Here is a 22,803-nt window from a genome sequence, read left to right as displayed (position 1 = left end):
TGTTCCAGCAACACTGTTAGAAATGACATATTTTGACCAAAAGGACCTCATCACACTTACGTTTTTTAGTGTCCTAGGATGCTAAAGGGACGGTCCAGTAATGAATGGGCATGCTGCCCATTACATGATATTGCTGGACTTCTTGTTGAAGCTCCACCCCCAACCAGAGTGGAAGTGTTCACTTCCCTCCTAACATGGGAAGATCCTGTGTTGACTCCAATGGAGCCAGCACACTTCAGCAATGCTCTGGCAACACTTCCTCTGTGTGATGGGGAAAGCATTGTGCTCGACAGCAGTGCACAGGTGGGGTGTGTGTGTGTGTGTGTGTGTGTGTGTGCGGGGGGGGGGGGCTCCATGTGACAACAGCCTCCCGATTCTGTCCCGGTTACCCACTTTTAGGTAAATACACCAGAATACTGTTGACTGTGGCATGGGGACCTGGTCAGGGGTATGGGATCATGATAGACGACTGCAACTCCACATCACACCCCCCAGGCCTTATCTGCTGCTGGACAGAGAATCCTGGTGGGCAGAGCTGAGCGAGATTATTCCCCCCCCCCCCCAACTCAGCATCATCCAATAAAGGTCCTGGATAGTAGTTCTTTTCCCATTTACTGACCTGACATTTAACAGCAGCACTTCCAACCTAGAGGGGCTGTTCTCCTGGTTATCCAAACTATAAGCTATAGGAGACAGTTTGGGGACAATAAACACTCTATTTTACTCCTCATTTTGTTGATACTGAGACTGTCTCCCCCTTCCACATCTCCTCTTGCCCTGTATGACTCCAATGGCTGCCCCACAAGTCCGGGGACTCCCTTCCTTCTTAGAAAATTACATCCTTCCTCTTCTACATAGGGCAGACTAACAGATGGCAAATAGAACCTTATATAAAATCAGACAGGCAGCTGTTAAAATCAAGGTGATAGGCTTAAGGTCAGCCAAGCAAAGGCGACCCGGTGGGGGTCTGCAAGGAGCCAGGCACCAAGAGCTGAGGTCAAAGGCAGCCTACAGCAAACTAAGACTGCTTCTTCCTCCAAGCTTCCTGCTGCTGATGTTCCTCTGGCTCTCTTGGATCGTGCTATATGGTTTCAGGTATCCACTGGGTATCTTAGAACGTATCCCGCAAATATGGGGGTTGCACTGTATGGGGTTAACCCACAGAATAAGATATAAAAACACAGCAGCAACTGTGTGCCTGCTATATTTGTAAGAAATATAATAAAATCTGTAAGATTCATCAGTCATTGCCAAGTAGATATGCATGGCACTCGGGTAAAACAATATTTAATATTTTGTGAATAAGTTTATTTTTAGATACCTGAAGAACTTCGCTTTTACCTGCTTATGAATATGGTGATTTGTTTGTATTCAATGAAACAGCAGCTTGTGTATCTATGTCTCCTTTTAGCCTCAAAAGCAAATGATTGTTTTTGCATAAGCTTTCCTAAAGTAAAAAACACAAACACAAACCACTAACTAGATAACATGTACTCTTGATGTTGGTTGATTGATGCTATTTTACCATCCTTTTGGGGAACAGCTGTTGCTAATAAGAGGCATTATAACAAAATAATTGGGTGTCTTACTTGTGAAAACATTTTGTACAAAATGCTAATGATGTTTATTTTCCTTCATAAACATTTTCAGGGACTGTTCTTTTATCTGCTACATGGAGAATGACAAATTATTTGTAGCTTTCCAGACAGGAAAATTCTCCACTGATTTATATTTGGCTGAGTTGGGAGCAGTGTAGTATTGAGCACAAGAAAAAGCAATTCCAGGAAGAACACTGCTTTTTGCATTGCAAACTCCAGTCACAAGAAAGGTAATCCTAAAAAGCTGGTTGTTGTTGTCATTGCTGTTGCTGTAGATTGAGCACCTTCTATCTGAGTGTCCTCAACCTGTGGATCCCCAAGAGTTTTGGCCTACAACTCCAAGAAATCCCCACCAGTCTACCAGCTGTTAGGAATTCTGGGAGTTGAAGGCCAAAACATCTGGGGACCTACAGGCTGAGAACCACTGTCCTATCTGGATTTCTGAAATCCAAAAAACTCCAAAATTGTAGCCGAGATAGTGACACCTTTGCTTTCTGGTGGTTCAATGTGCATACAAAAATCTTCAGGCTATGTGTACAGAGTGTATATGAAACATAAGCTGGATCTACACTGTCTAATAATGCAGTTTGAACTGCATTGAACACTAGTATATGAGACTACACTGTTCAACCTGCATTATTTGGCAGTGTAGATCCAGCCATACATGAATTTCATGGTGCCATCCACATTGCCATATAAAGCAGTTTGAAAGTGTATTATATGGACAGTGGAGACTCGTATTTAACTGCATTGTACAACATTATGTGAGTCTACACTGACCATATAATGCAGTGTAAATGGGGCCAATGTTTAGACATGGGTCCCATCTCATAGGCATATGTAAGTATTCCAATTGTGTATATGCAAGTATTCCAAAACCAGGGGGAAATCTGAAATATGGAACTCTTCTGCTCTTAGAATTTCAAATAAGGGGCACTCAACTTGTGTTTTCTATATTATACGGCCCTCATTGCAGTGAAACTATGAGACACACAGAGTGTCTCTACAGGAATTAGGTGTATTTGTCTGTATGGGGGAAAGGGGAGATCAAGGATCTCTTCACGCGGGGCATTTTTGTCCAGTTTTGCCTCTTTTAATCACGGCAAAGACAGGACCTGTTGTGTGCTATTACACGAGGCATGGCAGGTCCCACCCACATTCCTCCTAAAGTGAAGGAGAAACTCCAAAAGGGGCTTTATTCTCCACTATGGGTAGAAAAGTGTAGTTTGAGTAGCTCCAATGGAACTACCTACACGTTCCTCCCCTTTTTGCCTGCATACATTCCCTTTTACCGGCAATATCCAGAGCAATGGCATGGCCTGAAAGGGCTGTCTGAGAAGGTTGAAAGTCATTTTTGTTGGGGCAGAGTTTGGAAGAGTTCCTCTGTTTTGAAAAAAAAATCCTCACAGAAAAGGAGAGCATTTCTAAACTCAACACTTCCTCCTTCCTTCGCACCACCTTTTCTTTTGTTGACTTTTTTGTGGTAGGAAGACTAGATAATAGTAAACCAGATGTTTGGGGAAAGAAACCTACACTGAGAACATGGTCTCAGCAGCATTCTCCTGCTTGCGTTCTTAAGCAACTAACATGCAGAGATATCCTGCCCCTGATACATCATGAAATATACAGACCACATCATGACTAGTAGCCATTGATAGTTGGATAGTCTGTGAATGAATCTAATCTCCCCTTAAAACCATCTAAATTGGTGTCTGGCACTGGTTTTTGTGGAAGAAAAATGCCACAAGTTAACAACATGCTGCGTGACAAAGTACTTCTTTTTATCTTGTCTTCGATTTCCTGCCATTTAACTTTATTTCCTGTCATTACGTATTATGAGAGAGGGGAAAATCTTATCCCTTATCACCTTCTCCATGCTGCGCATAATTTTATGTACTTCCCTTACTTGCTGTTTTTCTTATGGAACTTTTCCACACATGGGAGTCACTCCAACCCTTTCCTCATTTTGGTAGCCATTTTCATTTCCTCACAGATATAGGCAGTGCTTGTAATATGGTTCCTTTCCTTGGAAATGACAACTGTGCTCTCAAATCATGCTGCTTTGATGAAAATGACAGTTCTTTCTGTCCAGAAAGTCCCAATTGTCATTCTAGATGGGCATGGTGTGGCCAGAGTCAAAGAGAGGTCTTTGAACCTTAAGTTTTGATGCTAGGAATTCTTTTTCAAACTGCAGCATTCATAGGTAAAGGTTTTCCCCTGATATTAAGTCCATTTGTGTCCAACTCTGGGGTGTGGTGCTCATCTCCATTTCTAAGCCGAAGAGCCGGCGTTGTCTGTAGACACCTCCAAGGTCATGTGGCCAGCATGACTGCATGGAGTGAAGTTATTCATTCATATATCATAGCATTCATATCTCAGCTGAAAAGAAAGCCAAAGCTACCCCACCAACTTACAAGAGAATGTCAACCATGCATACATATGGTGGCTAGCCTCCTGTGGCAGATATATGGTTGTCTTTTTATGATGACTGCAGAAGGACAAATTCATTACCTTACTTATGCAATGACTTCCATCCCCTTACCTCCATGTAGTGATCAGGGAAAGTTGCAATAGCACTTCATTGTTGTGCTTCTAGCTATAAGATGCCTATTGGCTCCTCCAGCCTTCTTTTGCTACTGATTGTATTGGGGTGTCACAGGAGAAAGGTGAGTCCTGTAAGAGGGAAACATCTGAGCTCCATCTAGGCCAAACTTCATTTCTCCATGCAAGGTCTCAGCCCTTCTTTAAAACTTAAGCCATGAAGCAGACACACTGTGACAAGGGTCCTATCTTCCCCAGTTGGTCCAGTTGCCTATATAAAAATGAATATATTACATGGTCTTAGAGAAATACCTCACATAAACAGAACAGCTGTGGTCAAAGCCCTGTATAAGGTTCTGTTGCAAATTTGAGTGACAGCTCCATTTTCTGAATCTGTAAACATCTGTATTGGTGTGCTGTCTTTCAGTCTAACATCTCCTAAGACTGAAGACACATTATTCCTGTATGAGTTAATGAGGTAGTTTTCCTTCATGTTTGATTAGGACTGTATATTACAAAAGTAAATACTGATCCCAGTGAGTAGGACTCCTCTTACTATATGTTAGTTTTTTTCCCTCTGTCCCCATTTCCATGAATCTGAAGTCATAATGATACACAGAAACCTCTTTTTCATACTAGAAAATTAAGCTTGCATAGAAAAGGTAATATTTCTACTTCATTAATGAGAGAAAACATTTCTAAAATCCCAACCAGAAAAATAATTTATAACTTGGATTTTAATATATCAGGGAAATAATAACTACTTTTTCTCCTTCTAAATATCCCAATTTCCCTTAAACTCAGGGAAGCAGACAAATTAAAAGGAGTAACTTGCAGTTCCTTCATCATATACTTATTTTAACTCTGGATTTAGGGAACTTGCAAACCATTTTTCGTCCCTCGAGAAACTATGAGACACAGTTCATGCTGTCAGTGTTACTGTTCTTCAACATGTTATACCTCAAGATGGCAGTCTTGAACTATTCCGTTTTTCAAGGAAACTGATTAAAAATTATTCATGGAGGGAATCTTTCAGAAAACAAGATATCTTGGGGAGGTCCAACTTAAGCAGGAACAACTGCAAGCAATGTTCAAACAGAACAACCACATCAGAAGCGGACAGCACGACTTATTGATATTTGTATGCCGAGGATTATACTCTTTCCAAAAGCCAGATGAAACCATTCATTACTATTGAAATTACTGTTGTTGCAAGCTAAATGCAGTTGAACTAACCACTGTAAAAGTGGAAATGCTTTCATCTTGCTTCTGAACTTTGTAGCCCCCAAATTTTAATTATATAATTCTTCCATATGATATGAAAGAGGCCTAGGAGGATATCCTTATTATTATTATTCCTTCCAAATGCTGTTGTGATTTTTCCCCTGGATTAGCATTACAGGGGCTGTGGCTGGCTTAGTGAACTACAGAATAAGAATTAGGAAGCACAGCTGGTATTGCAAAAAGAAACGATTTCCTTCTTTGCAAGTCTCTTTTCCAAATATCAATTATTCTAAGTCCTTTCCTTCATTCAGAGTAAGACTGTCAGATCCCAAGGCTTGAACCCCCATCTCAATTTGTAAGGGTCTGGGCAAAGAAACCTGGGGAAAGAACATTTGCATTTAAAAATATGGTATATATTTTGTTCATTTTTAAGTATTTGTGTTTTTATTTAAATAGTATGCTTTTTGAAATCACAGTTGTTGCTTAATGTAGTGTGCTTAATGGGATCATCAGAGGCCATGTCTTATAACGTTATCCCTGTATTATCAATACTGCCTGCTTCTTGAGAAATCATAGGAGAGCACCCTTTTTCAGGTTCTGGTCTTTAAATCTCAGGGAATGGCACAATCCCAATTTGCCAAATCTACATTCAGAGGTGAAGAGAGGAATACGTGCTAGAATGAAAGCATCCCACCCCATTCCTTCTTGAGTAAAGACAATATAATATTATATTTTGGAGTAAGAAGACATAAGAAGAGAGAATATAGAGGAAATAAAGGGGGAATTAGGTAGAGGTCTCTAGCCCCACACATTTGGGCTCTAGATTTACTCACCATAAGCAATGTTAATATCCTGAAGTCACGAGATCCTGTCTAATCTTGGAAACTAAACAGAGTTAAGGCCTGGTTAGTACTTGCATAGGAGACCAATGAATCTAGGTGTTACAGGCTACATTTCAGAGGAAGGCAGTGACAATCCACTTCTAAAAGTTCTTTTAAAAAAACCTATGCAATTCATGATTCACCATAAGTCAACAGGTGACCTGAAGGCACATATGCACACCTATCCCTAACAGTTGGTCCAAAAGTAAGGGATATTGCGATAGTTGGCTTCTACCAGATACCAGATACCATATATATGTGAGTATAAGCTGAGTTTTTCAGCCCCCTTTTTAGGCTGAAAAAGTCCCACCTAATGATACCTCAATTAATGTAATTTTATTGGTATCTATTTTTATTTTGAAATTTACCATTAGCTGTTGAATTTCCCACCCTTGGCTAATACTCAAGTCAATACGTTTTCCCAGTTTTTTGTGGTAAAATTAGGTGCCTCGGCTTATATTTGAGTTGGCTTATATTCAAGTATATATGGTAAGTTTCAATGGGAAAGAAGAGTTGTATATGACACTAAGAACCCTTTTGAATTGTTCCATGGTCTCAAGGAGTTTTTCAAGAAGTTTGGATCCAACTTGGTTAAGAAACAGTTGGATCCAAACCTTTTCCACTTAACGTTTGCTTGTAACAATGGGATCTGTTGAATGAATCATTGAAATGCCATGCTTGAGTTGCACATATCATTAAGTAATGTAATTAGTAAACATATACACAACATGCCTGTAAGACAGGTCACTATTACCGCCATTATATAAATTGGTAAGGGAGTTGAGAAGGACTTGCTCAAAAAACCTGAGACAAAAAGCAACATTTGAATTACACTTCATGTAAACAAACATAACTGTATTCCATAAAATACATTTTTCTTTAATGAATGCATAAAATAACCTTTCTCATCCTCGGACCTACTAGTTGCATTAGATGAAAACACACCTCATCCTCAGCTGGAAGATCTGTGACCACAATGGCTAGGGACAGTGGAGTTGCAGACCAACATGTTTAGAAGGAAGTAGTTTTGGTGAAGCAGAGGAATATAAATAGCAGCTTTGTGGTCTCTAACAATTGAGTTATATTTAATGGAACCTTAGTTTAGGATTATTTTGCAGGACTTAGGAATGATTAAATGTATTTATTTATTTAAAACATTCATACCCTGTCCTTCTTTATCTCCAAGGAGGGTCTCAGAACGGCTTCCAAACAGGCAACAATTCAATGCCAACATGGTAAAAACACACAATAAATGCATCAATAGACATTAAAATAGTTAAAATATACATTAGAACCAGTTTGCCAGATTAAAATCACCATATTAAATCGTCATCCAAATCAGTCCAAGAACAGCCCAATAAAATTTTGTCTTCCCCAGTAACAAACTATTCTGTGAATGCTTGATCTCATAACCAGGATTTAAGTTTCTTCAGGAAGGTCAGAAGGAAGGGGGAGGATCTAAAGGAGCATATCTGAAGCGTCTTCCATATTTCATGGTATACTTCAGTTACTGTGTTTCACAGCATCCCCCTCCCCAGGTTTGTGATCTGTAAAACTTTTTTCTTTGGGAAAGTCTCAATGATTTGTCCTCAGTCATGTATTTGGATAGGTCTTTTGAAAGCCCTTTCTCAGAAATCAATCCATCTTTCCTCCTTACCCGCACTCAAGATTCTGCCTCTAATTCTTTCATTTTTCCAGCCAACGTTATAATTAAGACTTAGAAAAAGTCATGAGAAAATGAAACTATTTGTGTGTGGCCAACATGCTTCCTGTATCATGGTGGGTTTTTGAAAAACTTTCTCACTTAAGAAGTACTGTATTTCATAATGGGCACAGACATGCATGCCAAAAGTGGGTTGCGTGTGCAGTGGTAATGGAGGATTTCCTGGATTTTCCCAACTTCACTTCTAATCGGCACTGGGCTATAGGAATTTCAACTGACATTCCAGTACTAAAGATGTTACCCAATCCAACTGCAAGATTTCTCTGTCCTAATGTTTGTTCTTGTAGAAGTGACATATTGGTGGTTGCCCTGGTTTTTGGAATGCCTTCCATCAAGAGGCTTTTTTTTAGTGCCTTCCTATTTTTCAGCTCGAACTAAAACTTCTTTATTATTTTCCCCATAATTCATTTTTAACTCATTACATTTTTTTAAAAAATGACCTGTTTCTCTTATTCATTCTGATCATGAAAATAATTAACTCATCATGATACTTTAAAAGCAACATTTTACTCATTATTCCCAGTAAAGTAAATTTGCTCTACTTCTATTGCTTTTAAAATATAACATTGCCAATCCCTTATTATCAAAAACAAGTAGCAAGGTGCAGTCAATAAGCTTATTGGGGAGTTTTCCTCAAGCACTGCTTATACCTTTAGGCACAACTTCAAATTATGCAAACATCATTTCTTTGTTTAGAGTTTTAAGATTTCCTTTCTTCTTTAAATTGACTAGATCATGTTTTGACATGACATGCTGTAAACAAAAAGAAATGCATACATTAAAATGTTGCTACATGAGAAGAAAATACCTCATCTGGTGATCTTCATATGAATCCTATACAACCAGTGGCAGCTGATGCTTTCATGTCAGTGGGGCAATGAATCGATGGTGTTTAAAAGATAATTCAAACTACTGAACCAAGGCCATACAGTGCAGTTTCACAATGCAATTGAACTGCATTGTATGATAGTGCAGATAGGGCCTAAGTCTCCGAAATTAGGTTCAGCACCACAGAGAACCCATTTAAAGTTCTGACAGCGAGGAGTTCTCTGGAGAAGACCCTGCACAGCACTGAATGGAGAGAAGAATGACCACTATTCTTCTGTCACTAATATTTGTATTTGTTTGTCTTGTAATATAAGTCTTGATCATGTTCATTGAAATATTATGTAAGCATATTGAACTCTCCCTTTTCTTTCTCAGAAACTGACCCTATTCAACTTCTCCTACTTTATGGCTGCTGATGTGACAGCAGTTATTGTGGCTCAAGGGAGAGAAAAAACCCTTACTTCATTGAAATATGACCAAAATAATGTGTTTTCTGAAATGTTGATTTTATATTATAAGCTTGTATGATGTTGCAGTTAGTGTGCCTGACAACAACTAAGAAAAATTAGGTTCAAATCCTTTGGTTTAAAGAAGTTCACTGGATAACCTTCGGCCTTTCGTAATCTCTTAGTCTCATCTAGTTCACTAATGGAAAATAAAGTATGTATTAATGAGTTTCCTGCAACAATTGTATTTGTATTTGAGAAATGTTTTTATTTATGTTTATTTAGGCCTTATTGTTGATATGGTTTTATAGATTATTGTTATATGCATGCTGGATCTGTATTGTTTTTAAAATGTTGTGAGCCCCTTTAGGGTCCTGTTTAGGGAGAAAAGTGGGGTATGAATAAAGATTTGTTGTTATTATTATTGCTATTATTATTATTATTATTATTATTATTATTATTATTGGTTGCCACAGTGGCTCAATGAGTCAAACCCTTTTAGTGGCTGAACTGCTGATATGAAGACCTGAAGGTTGGTGGTTTCAATCCACGAGACAGGGTGAACTTCCGTCTGTTAACCCCAGCTTCTCATGCAGGGACATGAGAGAAGCCTCCCACAGGATGGTAACACATCAGGGCATCCTTGGACAATGTCTTTGCAGATAGCCAATTCTCTCACACTCGAAGCAACTTGCAGTATATTCTCAAGTTGCTTCTGACATGATAAAATAATAATAATAATAATAATAATAATAATAATAATAATAATGTGAAGATGTGAGAAAGAGAGTAAGAAGGAACCAAAGGAGAAGGTGAGATGATGATGATGATGATTATTGAGCTGCCTGTATTCCTCTCCTTAGGATCACATCTACTTGTAATATACCATACTGACATTGTATTGCTGGCCACACATTTCCCCTCTGCAAATTTAGATTAGAAACTCTTTTCCTCCCTCTCCTCGGTGTCAATGTCCACTCCCTAGCCCAGCCCAGTAATAAATGAGACTGATGGTAAGGGTGCCCTCACTACTGAAGTGGCAAACTAAATTGTGCTTTTCTTCTTGGGGCCATCAAAGCACCATCTCTGCCTTTCCAGACAGGCACATCTCCAGCATAGCTTCACTTGCAAAGCCACTTGCACTGAGGTCAGAATGAAGCACCCAAACATAAGATTGGCGGTGAAAGGTTATGGATACCAGATACCATTTAAGCCAACCTATAGTTGTCATGGCAGATATGAGGTCCTGAGTCATGAGAAGTGGGCAGCAGGGTGGGCAGGTCACCAAAATAATCTATTCCAGCCACCCAGCTTCAGGTACATGAAATCTTAAGAGATCACTGCAACTCCACCTCCCTATCAACCTTGTTGGACAAAGCTAAGAAAGAAGAATCTTCTGCTCCCAGCCTCATTCATCCAGGTCCGTGTAATACATACCGGGAGAAACTGCTCATCAAAGATCAAGTCCTAAATGTCACATGATTTCCCATTTACCAATTTGGCATTTAAGAGTGACCAACACACAGTCGTCATAGAGAGAAATTTTGAGCCAGTGCCATGGTTAATATGATTACTAGAGGCCTCTCATATGTTGCAGCCTTCATCTGCCTTCATAGCCTGCTCTACAAACAAGATAGATTCTGCAGTTTTGTTCTTAAGTTGAATTTGTTTATAAGTTGGAACAGGTACATTTCAAAATGTACCATATATTATATGTTTTGAATAGCATAGAGAAGAGTTAACACTCCTGTGGTGTTTAATTTGCTGTCTGTACCCTTGTTTAAAAGATTTCACCTCACTTTCTGTTCCTGTGATAATTGGATTTTGAAAAATTTGGCTTGCTGTGGAAACAAAGATTGGTGATAAAGCTTCAGTGGAGACTCCTTTCCGCATGATAACTCTTTCAGCACTGAATTTCCCTTTCATTCTGTCTCATTTTCTTTTGTCTCACCCCGTTCTTAACTATGAGTTGTTTGTAAGTTGGATGTTTGTAACTTGGGGACTGTCTGTACATGACTCTAACAGCTTCGCTCATAGGTTCACTGAAATACACAAGCACCCTCATTGCAACAAAGTGACGATCCAGTAAGGGGCTTCAGCATGTGAATCCTTTTTCATTCATGTGATTTATTGCTGTAAGATGGACAGACTTCCTTCCGCTAACAACAGCAGTGCATCATATAATGCCCACTTTAAAAAGATAAGTCAGATGACATTGAATACTGTGCTGCCAAAAAGCAATGATTAGTATGTTGGACTTGTGCTGGAGAGACTGCTCAAGAAACAGGGAGACCAATACAGCATAAGACAGGCAGCTTTACTATTTTCCATGAAAATTTCTTCCTAGCACAAGTGATACATACTTTTTCTCTAGAGGGACAGATGAGAAACTTAGATTATTTGAAAATATTGATTCTAAAAGTAAAGGTCAGAGTAGTATCTTCATTTTCGCTCCCCTCACAGCCATTTTCAACCACAGCACTGAAATGTTATCCTACCTTCAACCAGTTTCATGTGTTTCAACTCTAAATGTTATTTAAAGATGAAGTGGAGTCGCCAAGAAAGGAACTGTATATAGATTCCCCTTTAAACATTTGTGTTTATGCAAGAACTAATGGCAGGAGCAGTACTAACAGCTTCTTGTTGAAAAGAAATATATAAGGCACTCATGATGTAAACAAACATCAAGGACAGAAGCATTTAAAACACTGAAATGAATAGAAAGAGAAGCAGAGACCTTGATGTTTGCCCTCTTGTTCTGAAGAGATGGGTAGATGTTCCAATTCAATGCCACTAATCTTGTCATTCTTCAACATTATAACATCTCTCGGTGCTGGTCATTTATTTAAAATAAAGATCAAGTTACCTTATCAAAATCAAACTTTTCCTGAATTTCACTTTAACCTTTGGAGACTGAAAGCTTTCAATGAAAAATAATGTGCTGTGAATAATAAACACTCCATCTTCCCTTCTTTCCTAGAAAATACGAGAATTATACGAACCTAGCTAAATATATCTTTGTTTCTGTCCAGATGAAACTGTCCCAGGGAACTTCAGCCACAGTCTCATTAAAGTCTGAATAAATATTGAGGAACCATGAAAGTGCTTGAAAGGAGGTCCAGAAACCACAAGACTTTAGAAGATAAATTTTATTCATCTGATGAGTTTTTGGAGCACCCTAGAATCTATTTTCTGTCTTTCTTATTGTAATTATGGAGGGGAGATGACTATTTCTTAAACTCAATTTGAGTTTAAGAAAGGGCATTCAGAGTTATTGTTTTATACCCCAAGAAGGAAAACATGATGTCACATAATGACAGTGAGGGATCATATTACTGGATCACACTTGCTTACTAAAGAGCATAATAATAGGCATGATGAAACTGACCAAAGGACAAGGTTGGGTCTTACTTATCTCAAATGTTTGGGAGCAGAGGTTTTCAGAATTTGGATTTATTTGGATTTTGGAATACCTATATTCACATATATATAGTGAATGTGGGATATGGGGAAAGGGGCTCGTCACCAGGGCCTGCTGAGTTTTTTTCTGAAGGAGCCCTTATTTGTGTGTGGGGGGGGGGGGGGGAGAGAAGAAGGAAGAGGACTCTGCTTACACAAGACCATTGTGAAAAACAGATTTCCCGGAAACTTTCCTTGCTGCCAGCACACTTTTTGCCCTTTTAGTAAAGTAGCTGGAAAAAGGAAACGCCCCCCCCCCCCCCCGTGTCCCATTAGTCATTTTCATTCTGTCTTGGTTGCTTGCAGATTGCTCTGCATTTGCACCAGCAGCTTATTTCTAAAGTGTCTTGCCACGTACTGATATTGGAGGGAACCACAATATTTTAGGTGAGATGCCCTGTCTATACCCTTTAAAGCATAGTGTGATAATATCCAAAATACTTAATACAGGCAATCCCCAAATTATGAACAAAATAGGTTCTGTAGGTTTGTTCTTATGCTGAATTTGTTTGTAAATCTGAAAAGGTACAGTTTTTTGCGGGGCGGGGGATCGGCGGCGGCCGTTTCCCTCGCCGTTTTTTGGGCCATGCGGCGGCAAGGCTGCGAGCCGAGCGGTGTGTGGATCGCTCCAGTGGGCGGCCGCCGCTGCCGCCGGGCGTTGGGTTCGCTCTTTTATTTTTGGGCGCCGCAGGGAAATGCCGCGATATTAGCGGCACGCGGCGCGGGAGAGTCGCGCTGGGGGCCTGCTGCTCTTAGGTGTCTGCTGTGCGCCTGTGTTGGCGCCTTGGTAAAAGCCGGGAGCTTGCAACCCTGGCGCGTGCTGTGGAGCGTGTTCTTGCCGGCGGCTAGTGGGCGTCCACTGCCCGCCTGGGGTGGGAGCCTTATTTTGTTTGCGCAAACTGATAGCGGCCGCCATTTTGAGTTGGCGGTGACGCAGTTCTGGGAGTTTGGCGGGAACGGCCGCCATCCTAACCCCCTTTTTATGCGAGCGGTTTTTGAGGCTGCGGCCGCCATTTTGCTTCCCTTTCTTCGGCAGTCGCCGCCATTTTGGGACAATTTGGGGGGAATTGACGCAGTTATCGTCAATTGGGGGCAATGGTCGCCATTTTTTACTTTTAAGGGGCGTAGTTCGCACCAGGCGAGGTTGGGTGCATGGCCCTTGCATGGGGGGCGAGTTGATGTAACACTAACACGGATGGCATTATCAAACAAAATAATGGGGACATCTGAGGCTTGGGGCTGTTAATGCCTCTTACCTAGAGGCCTTAGCATATTTGTTGTATGTATTTTCTTGAGTTTTGCTGTTGGATAGTGAAATAGCAAAGCCAGCTTACAGAACTCCAATAGCTGTTGCTGATAAACTTTCCTGTGCGGTGGTGCATATGATTTTATGTGGAATATCTTGATTTGCAATGGCACTTACTAGAAGGCATAATAATAATATAAAAATAAAAATAATAATGATAATAATGAAAACAATAACAAAAAAAAAAAGAGAGAGAGGGAGAGGCAGTATGGTGCCAATTTATGTGGGCTTTCCTTAGTAGGGCGGATATTTTACGAATGTCTCATTCAACTCTTTGATTCTATTCCGCCATGCGGGATAGGGATAACCCAACACATTCTCTTTCTTGTTGCTTGGGGTCTTTTCCAACTCTTTGATTCTATGATGCTAAGGAGCTTAGCAGGGGGCTGTGGTATGTCACAGTGTGTCTCTTCCAACTCTTTGATTCTATGTTTATGTGGTGCTGTGGCACTTCCACATCTCTGGAGGGATTGGATAGTGGCCGCCATGGGGGTAATAGCGCTCGGTGTGGAGCGGGCTCTTATTGGCATTCTACTCCCTTTATTTCTGTAGGATGCCTTCAAAGAAGAGCAAAGGGGGCCCTAAAGGAAACGGTCCTGCTGTGAAGTCGGGTCACAAGCGGCCTTTACGTCAGGACGGGTCATCGTCGGAGGAGGACGGTGTTTCTATGGAGGATTTGGAGGCTCTTATTCAGCGGGTTACCCAAGTTGAAAAGAATAGGGGGGTTGGTTTGGGCGGGGCTGGTTCAGGCTCCGCTCGCCGGGCGAGTAAGAAGCAGTGGTTCAAATCTTTGTTGTCCCGGGTTTCTGTTTTAGAGTCGACTTCAACCACGGGGGCAGACAGGGCGGTCCGGCTTCCAGACCAACTGGCGGCTCCGCGGGCCGTGGAGGGCTCTTCTTTGGTGTCTTCGGCCGTGCAGGCCATTACCAGCCCCGAGGTGCTTCCAGCTGTGCAGGCTTCTACCGGGTCGTCGGCGGCGGCTGTGGCCGGACCCAGTCAGCCCGCGGCATTGGCCTCCACGTCCAATGCCGTGGCAGGGTCCACTCAGGCGGTGGGGTTGGCGGCTACTTCCACTGAGATGGCAGGGCGCGATCAGTTGGTGACGGCTGTCCCAGCAGGTACTTCCACCACACTCACATCGGCAAGTGCTACACTTACATCTGCAAGTACTTCCACCGCACTCACATGGCCCTGGGATCAGGGGCGGGCTCAACCGGTGGTGGGGGTTCTGTCACAAGCTGCAGTTGGGATTCAGACTGCGGGTGGGTCAGAGCCTAGTGTAGGGGACAAGAGGGATGATTCTGCCACTCAGTTGGCCAAACCGGCTATTGTCACCTTGGAATCGGCCCGAACGGGGGAAGCAAGCAAATTCTGGGGCACAGCAAAGTGGCCTCCGCAGGCGACTCCTACTGTTAGCCTTTCAGGTTTGGGTTCCCATTTGGCAACCAAAACGATGGAGAAGATATTGAGAAATGAATATATAGATATCTTTTCTCTGTACTTTCGGGATCTTGAGAAGAAGGAGAAGGAGGAGTTAGATGAGGACAGTAAGGAAAGAATTAAGAAACGCAAGGTTGAGCAGAATTGGGAGAACTGGCTCCCTTGTTTCACAATGTATGCGAACTTGCTTTCTGATGCTGCCCCGGAAAGGGCTACGGCTTTGTGGCAGTATCAGAATATCATTAACAAGGCTTATGTCAGCGGCCCTCCCAATGCTTGGCTGGAATATGATCGGCGGTTTAGAACTGAAGCGGCTAGTCATCCAGACAAGCGTTGGGATCTGATTGATGATCAAATTTGGATTGAAGTGATGAATCCGTCTAGGGCTTCTGCTGCATTGAAAGCAGACAGTGGGCACACTATTCAGAACACAGCGGGACAGCCTTCTCGGCAGGGGGCTCCCCAGCTGCAGTCCCAGGGCCAAAAGCCTTTATGCTGGGAATTTGTGGCTCAGGGAGCCTGTTCACGTAGGGACTGTCGATTCGCGCACTTGTGTTCTATTTGTTATGGGACTCACCCATCTCGAAATTGCCCCAAGGGGAGAGCCGCGAGAGGTAATACTAGGGACACTCAATTCGTTAAGAAACCTTCAGGACAGGCTGCGGTTACACAGGGGCCTCAGCCTAATTAAGTTAAATCAGTTGAAGGTTTGGCTGGATCAGTACTCCGATAAAGGGGTAGTTAAGTACCTATGGGGCGGTCTTAGAGGGTTTTCATATTCCTGTGTTGGGTCCCCGGTTTCTCACATCACACCAAAATGAACGGTTGGATTGGCAAAGGCCTCAACCCATAATTTAGCTGCAACTAGTATAGGAATACTTCCGAAAATGTTAAGTCTGATGTGATCCCCTGCGTGTGCCGTCTGCAGTAGCTAGATAGGGACCCCGAGCTAGGGTTGAGTCGGGGGATATTTGTTTTGCCTTCAGGACTCCACCCCCTTGCAAAATATCAGTTGGGGCCATCTCAGATAGGGCGCCGAAGATGCTGGGGTTAGGGTGCCCATAAATCTGGCACTCATTCTTTTTGTATAGGGGCGGCATCTTTGGCAGCTCACTTGGGTTATAATGTTATGGCCATTAATTTACTGGGCAGGGGGAAATAGGTCGCTTACAGGTGATAGGTTCGCTCGGCGCTTGTTTGTTTGTTGTTTCTTTTGCAGGAACTGCCAGGCTGGTGCATAGATGGAGAATCCTTGTTGTGGGCATAATTATGTCCACTGGGCGGAGAGATACGCCAGGAACTCATCCTTTGGCCAGCATCTGGGTGCGCTTCCACTGCATTGGCGAGTGGAAGGGTGTTCGTGGCCTTCGCTGGGCCGGGTTGCGCTTCCGCTGCATTGGCGAGTGGAAGGGTGTTCGTGGCCTTCGCTGGGCCGGTGCTCCATATCGGAGGTAACTTTCTGGGCCTGCTTAACAGCAGGGCCCGGTATCTACAAGCCCGTGCTGGCATTTTTAGTTCTGGCTGGCATGGCCCCGGGTTCACATCGCTTGGTCGGCCATCTTTCCACGCCTTCGGTGGCCAGGAGGCGGTGATGTCAGGAAGCTCGAGAAGGCCAGAAAGCGTGTAACCGGGCCATGCGCACTGCTTTAGCACGGGGCAGGGGGTCTTACATCCAACATAAGGACATCACGCATGACAAAACACAGTTTTACCGTTCTGATGGTGTACATTTAACGGATTTGGGCAACGCACAATTTTTGGCAGATTTGCAGTTAGGCATTCAGGAAGTTTTAAGGGGCTTGGTGGGGGATGGGGGCGAAATGGACATTTGCCCCCAATCTGTGGCATAAATAGTTCAGGAAAACACTGACATGGAGGTATACACATGGTACCCATTAAGGGTGGGGGGCACTGTACAACAAACACTCACCTAGAAGTCAACAAATGGGTGAGGGGACATCAATTGGCCCAGTAAAGAGAGAAGCTGATATCAATAATCGGACACAGGCGTCTCCAGACTTTTACCTTCAGGTTGCCCGGTTGGGGATCCAGGGCACACTGACATCACACACTCAGTTGCTGGGGACGATGCCTCAGCTTGCCACCAAGTTCCTTGACGCTTAGTTTAGTTCAGGTAAAGTTAAATAGGTAACATTCAATAAAAGTTGCCCAATTTGAATCCATACCTTTGTTGTCTGTCTCGTTATTTCAGGGGTTAAGGGGCAAGGGACTCTCCACACCAACGCAGTTGGTGGGGAGAGCGATTTGCCCCACCCCCTGAAGGGAGAGATTGGGAGGTTCCAGTTAGAACCTCCTGGAAGAGGGGCGGGGGCTGGCTTATCACGTGAGCCAGCCCCTTACCTTCAGTCTTGTCAGACTTTCCGCCCGCCACTACCGCCCATTGACAGTATATTTGGTTGCCCGTTGGAGCCGGGTAGGAATTTTTTGCCTCTCATGTTCTGGGGGGGTTTTTCGCCTACCCTATACTGTTATTAGGGGCTAGACGGAGTGGTTTGGTTTAACTAGGCCAGCATAAATAGTTCAGGAAAACACTGACATGGAGGTATACACATGGTACCCATTAAGGGTGGGGGGCACTGTACAACAAACACTCACCTAGAAGTCAACAAATGGGTGAGGGGACATCAATTGGCCCAGTAAAGAGAGAAGCTGATATCAATAATCGGACACAGGCTTCTCCAGACTTTTACCTTCAGGTTGCCCGGTTGGGGATCCAGGGCACACTGACATCACACACTCAGTTGCTGGGGACGATGCCTCAGCTTGCCACCAAGTTCCTTGACGCTTAGTTTAGTTCAGGTAAAGTTAAATAGGTAACATTCAATAAAAGTTGCCCAATTTGAATCCATACCTTTGTTGTCTGTCTCGTTATTTCAGGGGTTAAGGGGCAAACAAGGATTGCTGATAAAGCTTCAGTGGAGGCATCTTTTCCCCATGGCAATACTTCCAGGAGTGAATTTCCAAGTTGAATCTGATGGCCCATGAGCGCCTTCCAACTCTATGATTTTATGACAATAGTGGAAACAGTGTGGTGCCTACAGCAGTGTATGTTTGCATGCTAGACAATGGCATCCAGTCATTGTCATGTGTTGTGCACTGTTGCTATTTTGCCTAGCAGTTGTGCAGTGCTAACAAACCTCTGATTGCAAATATTTCTAGACAGAGGTGATGTTGGATTGCAGCTATAGTTGGTTTACGATTTGATTTTTTATATCATAAAAAAGTGTCACTATGTATGAACAGCACATAAAATCAGCTTTCCATATATCATTTTTGGTATGTTTCACTATCCAAGAGGAGGCCACAAGGAGGAAGGGGGGGGGGGGGCGCTAGACAGCAGCTAGGATGGCTGGTCTCTGAGATGGCATTGGTGTATTTCCTTCTCCACAGAATGACCTTCAACTTATCCATGGCTCATATCCAAATCCATAAATTTGGACCCAAAACCTACCCCTGACTTATATTTGAGCTTAAAGTATACATGGGCATGCAGAGCAATTCAAAGTGTTCAACCAAAGGTACTGGCATTTTCAAATTCCCCAACTTGGAATGATTAGTTCATCACTGGCCCATCTCTGTTCCATTCATTTCTAACATTTGATGGAAGTATGTTGAAGAACTAAAATTTAATATTGGAAGAAAACAATAAATTAATATTGTACCTTCCTTAGTCATCATGCTAGAGTTAAAAGTTATGCCTTTGTTTCACTTCAAGAAAATGTATTCATCCCTAAAACTTTTCAGAAAGAGGTACAAATATATTGCACATATGACCTGCTGTTCTTAGAACAAAATGCAGATACAATATTCATTTTTGTATCCCCTTTTATTCCAATTTTCACAGCATCAAATCATAATGGATAGACCATTCCCAAGGAATAATGCTTTTGACAGTTTAAAGGGAAGCAGAAAGAATTTAAAACATAACCAAGTACAAAATGTAATAAATGTATTCCCAATTAGCAACCCATCTGTAAAAAAATATGAACACATTGGATGGCTATTTTTATACTCAACAGAGAAGCTACTTTTGGATAAAATAATCTAACCTAAAGATGAAAAATGACCTTATTATCATATTAATGCATGAATATTAACTCATATTCCCCCACTTAATACAAAAAGGATGAGGAAGGGGATATGTACTATTCATATGATGTTACCAAGTTTTGCTAAACTTCCCTTCCCTTTCAGATAAGTTGCCTTTAAGGTATTAGGTGCTGGTGTTCAATGCCAAATTGTTTTGCAAGGAGGCAACTCTTAGAACAATAGAATCATAAAATTGGAAGAGACCCCGTAGGCCATCCAGTACAACCCCCTGCCAAAAATCAGGAAAATCGCATTCAAAGCATCACTGACAGATGGCCATCCAACTTCTGTTTAAAAGCCTCCAAAGAAGGAACCTCCACCACACTTGCCCAGAACTAAATCATGGATGAAGGAGCCAGTTGAGTTTACATTATCAAGATTTGGGTATTGGAGCTGAATTCTTCCACGTGGGCCCATTTGGATTCTTGAAGCAGTAACACACACCCATGAATGTCACGAAGAGGAAACATTTGGATTTCAGGATGTGAGCTCATTGCATTTGTACTTTGTCATCTCCATTAACTTAGTCTGTGGATTTCTAGTCAATTTGGACATATGCTTTTTTGCCTTTAAACCCTTCTCATCTTTTTATCAGCACAAAAAACAACATCTTCATACACTTGCCTACTTACAACTTGAGGCCCTTTGAAAGTATGGCAGGTAGCTTTCATATAACTGTTCTTTTGAGTATTGGCACACCAGTTGCATAGAAATGCCCAGAGTACTTTGTTGTAATTTATGTGGATTTTAAAAATCAGGCTTATTTCCATAGGCCTTTTCATCTTTCTTAGCTTGTTAAAACTATTTGGATCAGCTGTGTATTGTTTGCTTCTAAAATTTTTGTGCTTCATCATGTTTCATTATTTTCTTTTTTACCACTTTTGAACTTTAACCTGTGTTATGGTGTATGGCAACCTGAGGGCTTTTTTAAATACAGAACAGTTGCAAAGATCTTAATACATCTACACATGTACATATTTCAATCATTTTTCCAGGTTGTCTGTCCAGGAGGGCACGGGTCTAAAGAATATACAATAAGACCTCCTAGCTGTATCTGCAGGGGATATGTTCCTGGCTGGACCACAGTTGTGTGAAACTGCAGGTATGACTGAATGCCATTAAATTACCTTATTTCTGATCCCAGTATACAATAGAGTTGTGTTGGATGACCTAGAAATTCCTAGACAGATGTCATCTCTAGGAATTTTCTAGGTTCTCCAATGCTACTCTATGGTAACGTTTGGGCAGAAGCGTATCACATCACCTGGAAGACATAGCAAATTCCTAAAGAGAGTATTTTTCTATGGAGACTGGAAAGTGAAACAACAGATATGGGTTCTGCAATTATGAGGGTCTTACTCTACCTGGTCTTTGGGGATTTTGCCAACTACAACAACTATAGGATTGGCTAAATCTATGAAAGAGCCAAGCGGTGCTATTCTGTACTCTGCATCTGGTGGTATTACCTTGACCAGACAAGATGATAGTTGTGGGCTTGAATATTTATCAAGTAGAACTGCAGACCTTTGAAATATCAATGATTGTGCAGTAAAAGACTTATAGATTCATGCAACGTATTTTCCCTTCCATCATTTCCATACTGATTTGACTCTTTCCAAGGCAAAGTAGACAGTGTACTATTTGTTCTGTGACTTACAGTGCTAATGTACAAATCTCAAGTACCAGATGATGGAAAACACCTTCAGCTTAACAGAAAACCTTTTAAATATCTGCACTCTTAGACACAGAAGCAGTTTCAAGTGAAATTTGGCATAAACATTGGTCAAGCAGGAGAAATATTTTCCCTGTTAAGGTGGAACAAAATCATGTGTTAAATATCCAGTTTGATTAACAAATATATTAAGTGTATTGTCGAAGGCTTTCATGGCTGGAATCACTAGGTTCTTGTAGGTTTTTTCGGGCTATAGGGCCATGTTCTAGAGGCATTTCTCCTAAGAAATGCCTCTAGAACATGGCCCTATAGCCCGAAAAAACCTACAAGAACCTAAATATATTAAGGTCCTTCCTTTCTTTTTCTATTAAATCTAAAAGCTACCTTTTTTCACTGATGGATTGGAAGAGAGGAATATTTTTCCTTCCTTTGACCTAATTGAGTTCATTTTTCTTCTGCCCTGATCCAGCTAAGAGAAGTTGCATTCCAGACTCAGGGAACTAGGGATTTTGACCTCTGTCTGTACCCAGATTTTGAACAACCCATGTCAATCAATGTTGTATGCATGACTCCCATTCCCTCCAGTTCCTATGGTTTCAGGGCATAACTGCAAAGTTGAGTTCCTCTGATTAGTATTTGAAACAGACAATTAGGATTGAGAATCTAGTACCTTTTATTTCCATACACGGAACCATCCAATCCCCCTCCCCCATGAACAACGCAAGGAGTCCCAGGGAGGGGGAGGGGTAGTCTAGCTGTTTTGTTCACATTTTTATGAATTGCAATTGTACTAGTTAAATGTTGACTAAAGATATTTTGCTGCTAGAGGCAATGATCAAAGTTTCCACATACAGAATCTGAACATTGATTATCTTTACAACAGGACAAGATCTTCATCAGGTCTGAGGGGAGCAAGCTAGGTTAGGGGCTTCATGGGAAGAGTGAAAGGCCATTGCCCTACCTGCCTGAGGGTATCTCTTTCTCAGCTCTGATTTTGATAACTCTTCACTACATCCATCTTTCTTGTTAAAGTTTCCCTGCATATCTAAAGTGGGTAAGTGTTCATTTAAAAATCCTTTGTCACTATGTATGAACAGCACACAAAATCAGCTTTTCATATATCATTTTTGGTACTGTTTCACTATCCGGGAGGAGGCCACAAGGGGGAAGGGGGCGCTAGAGAGGTAAGGATTGTCCATTTTATGGGGATGGATGGAGGGATAAAGAAGTAAAACAATTTCTTCCTGTTTTCCTGTTATTCCCTCCTCCCATGTCCCCGTCATGGAAACAACCCTAATTTATGACATGGGAAGTGGGGAGGGGAAATAACCAGCGAAAATGGGGGAAATTGTTTTCCTCCTTCAACTTTGCCCCTGTAAAATGGACTATCCTTCTCTCTCTAGCACCCCCTTGTGGCCTCTGCCCAGATAATGGAACAGTACCCCATTTTTTCATACTGGACTAGGAACCATGTGCCGAGAGCAAACATGGGCTGATGGCAATATTTATAATACACATTCAGATATATGTTACATCTAATGCTAGCAGGAGGCTAGGAACAGAAGAGAAAGTGCT

At 41.9% G+C, this 22,803-nt stretch overlaps 1 long non-coding RNA gene across 1 annotated transcript in view; it reads right to left on the bottom strand.

The window, feature by feature from the left end:
- The window catches only part of LOC137096625 (uncharacterized), a 73,074-nt gene that overhangs the window by 15,807 nt on the left and 34,464 nt on the right, over window positions 1-22,803 (bottom strand). Inside the window, exon 4 of the long non-coding RNA XR_010909556.1 lies at window positions 4,141-4,410. This is a non-coding gene — a long non-coding RNA (uncharacterized lncRNA). The remainder of the gene's footprint in view (window positions 1-4,140; window positions 4,411-22,803) is intronic.

This window comes from Anolis sagrei, chromosome 3 (genome assembly GCF_037176765.1).
Source record: "Anolis sagrei isolate rAnoSag1 chromosome 3, rAnoSag1.mat, whole genome shotgun sequence".
In the NCBI taxonomy this organism is placed as follows: Eukaryota; Metazoa; Chordata; class Lepidosauria; order Squamata; family Dactyloidae; genus Anolis; species Anolis sagrei.
Note: the sequence above shows the minus strand (reverse complement) of the source record. Positions and strands in the feature narration are given on the sequence as shown.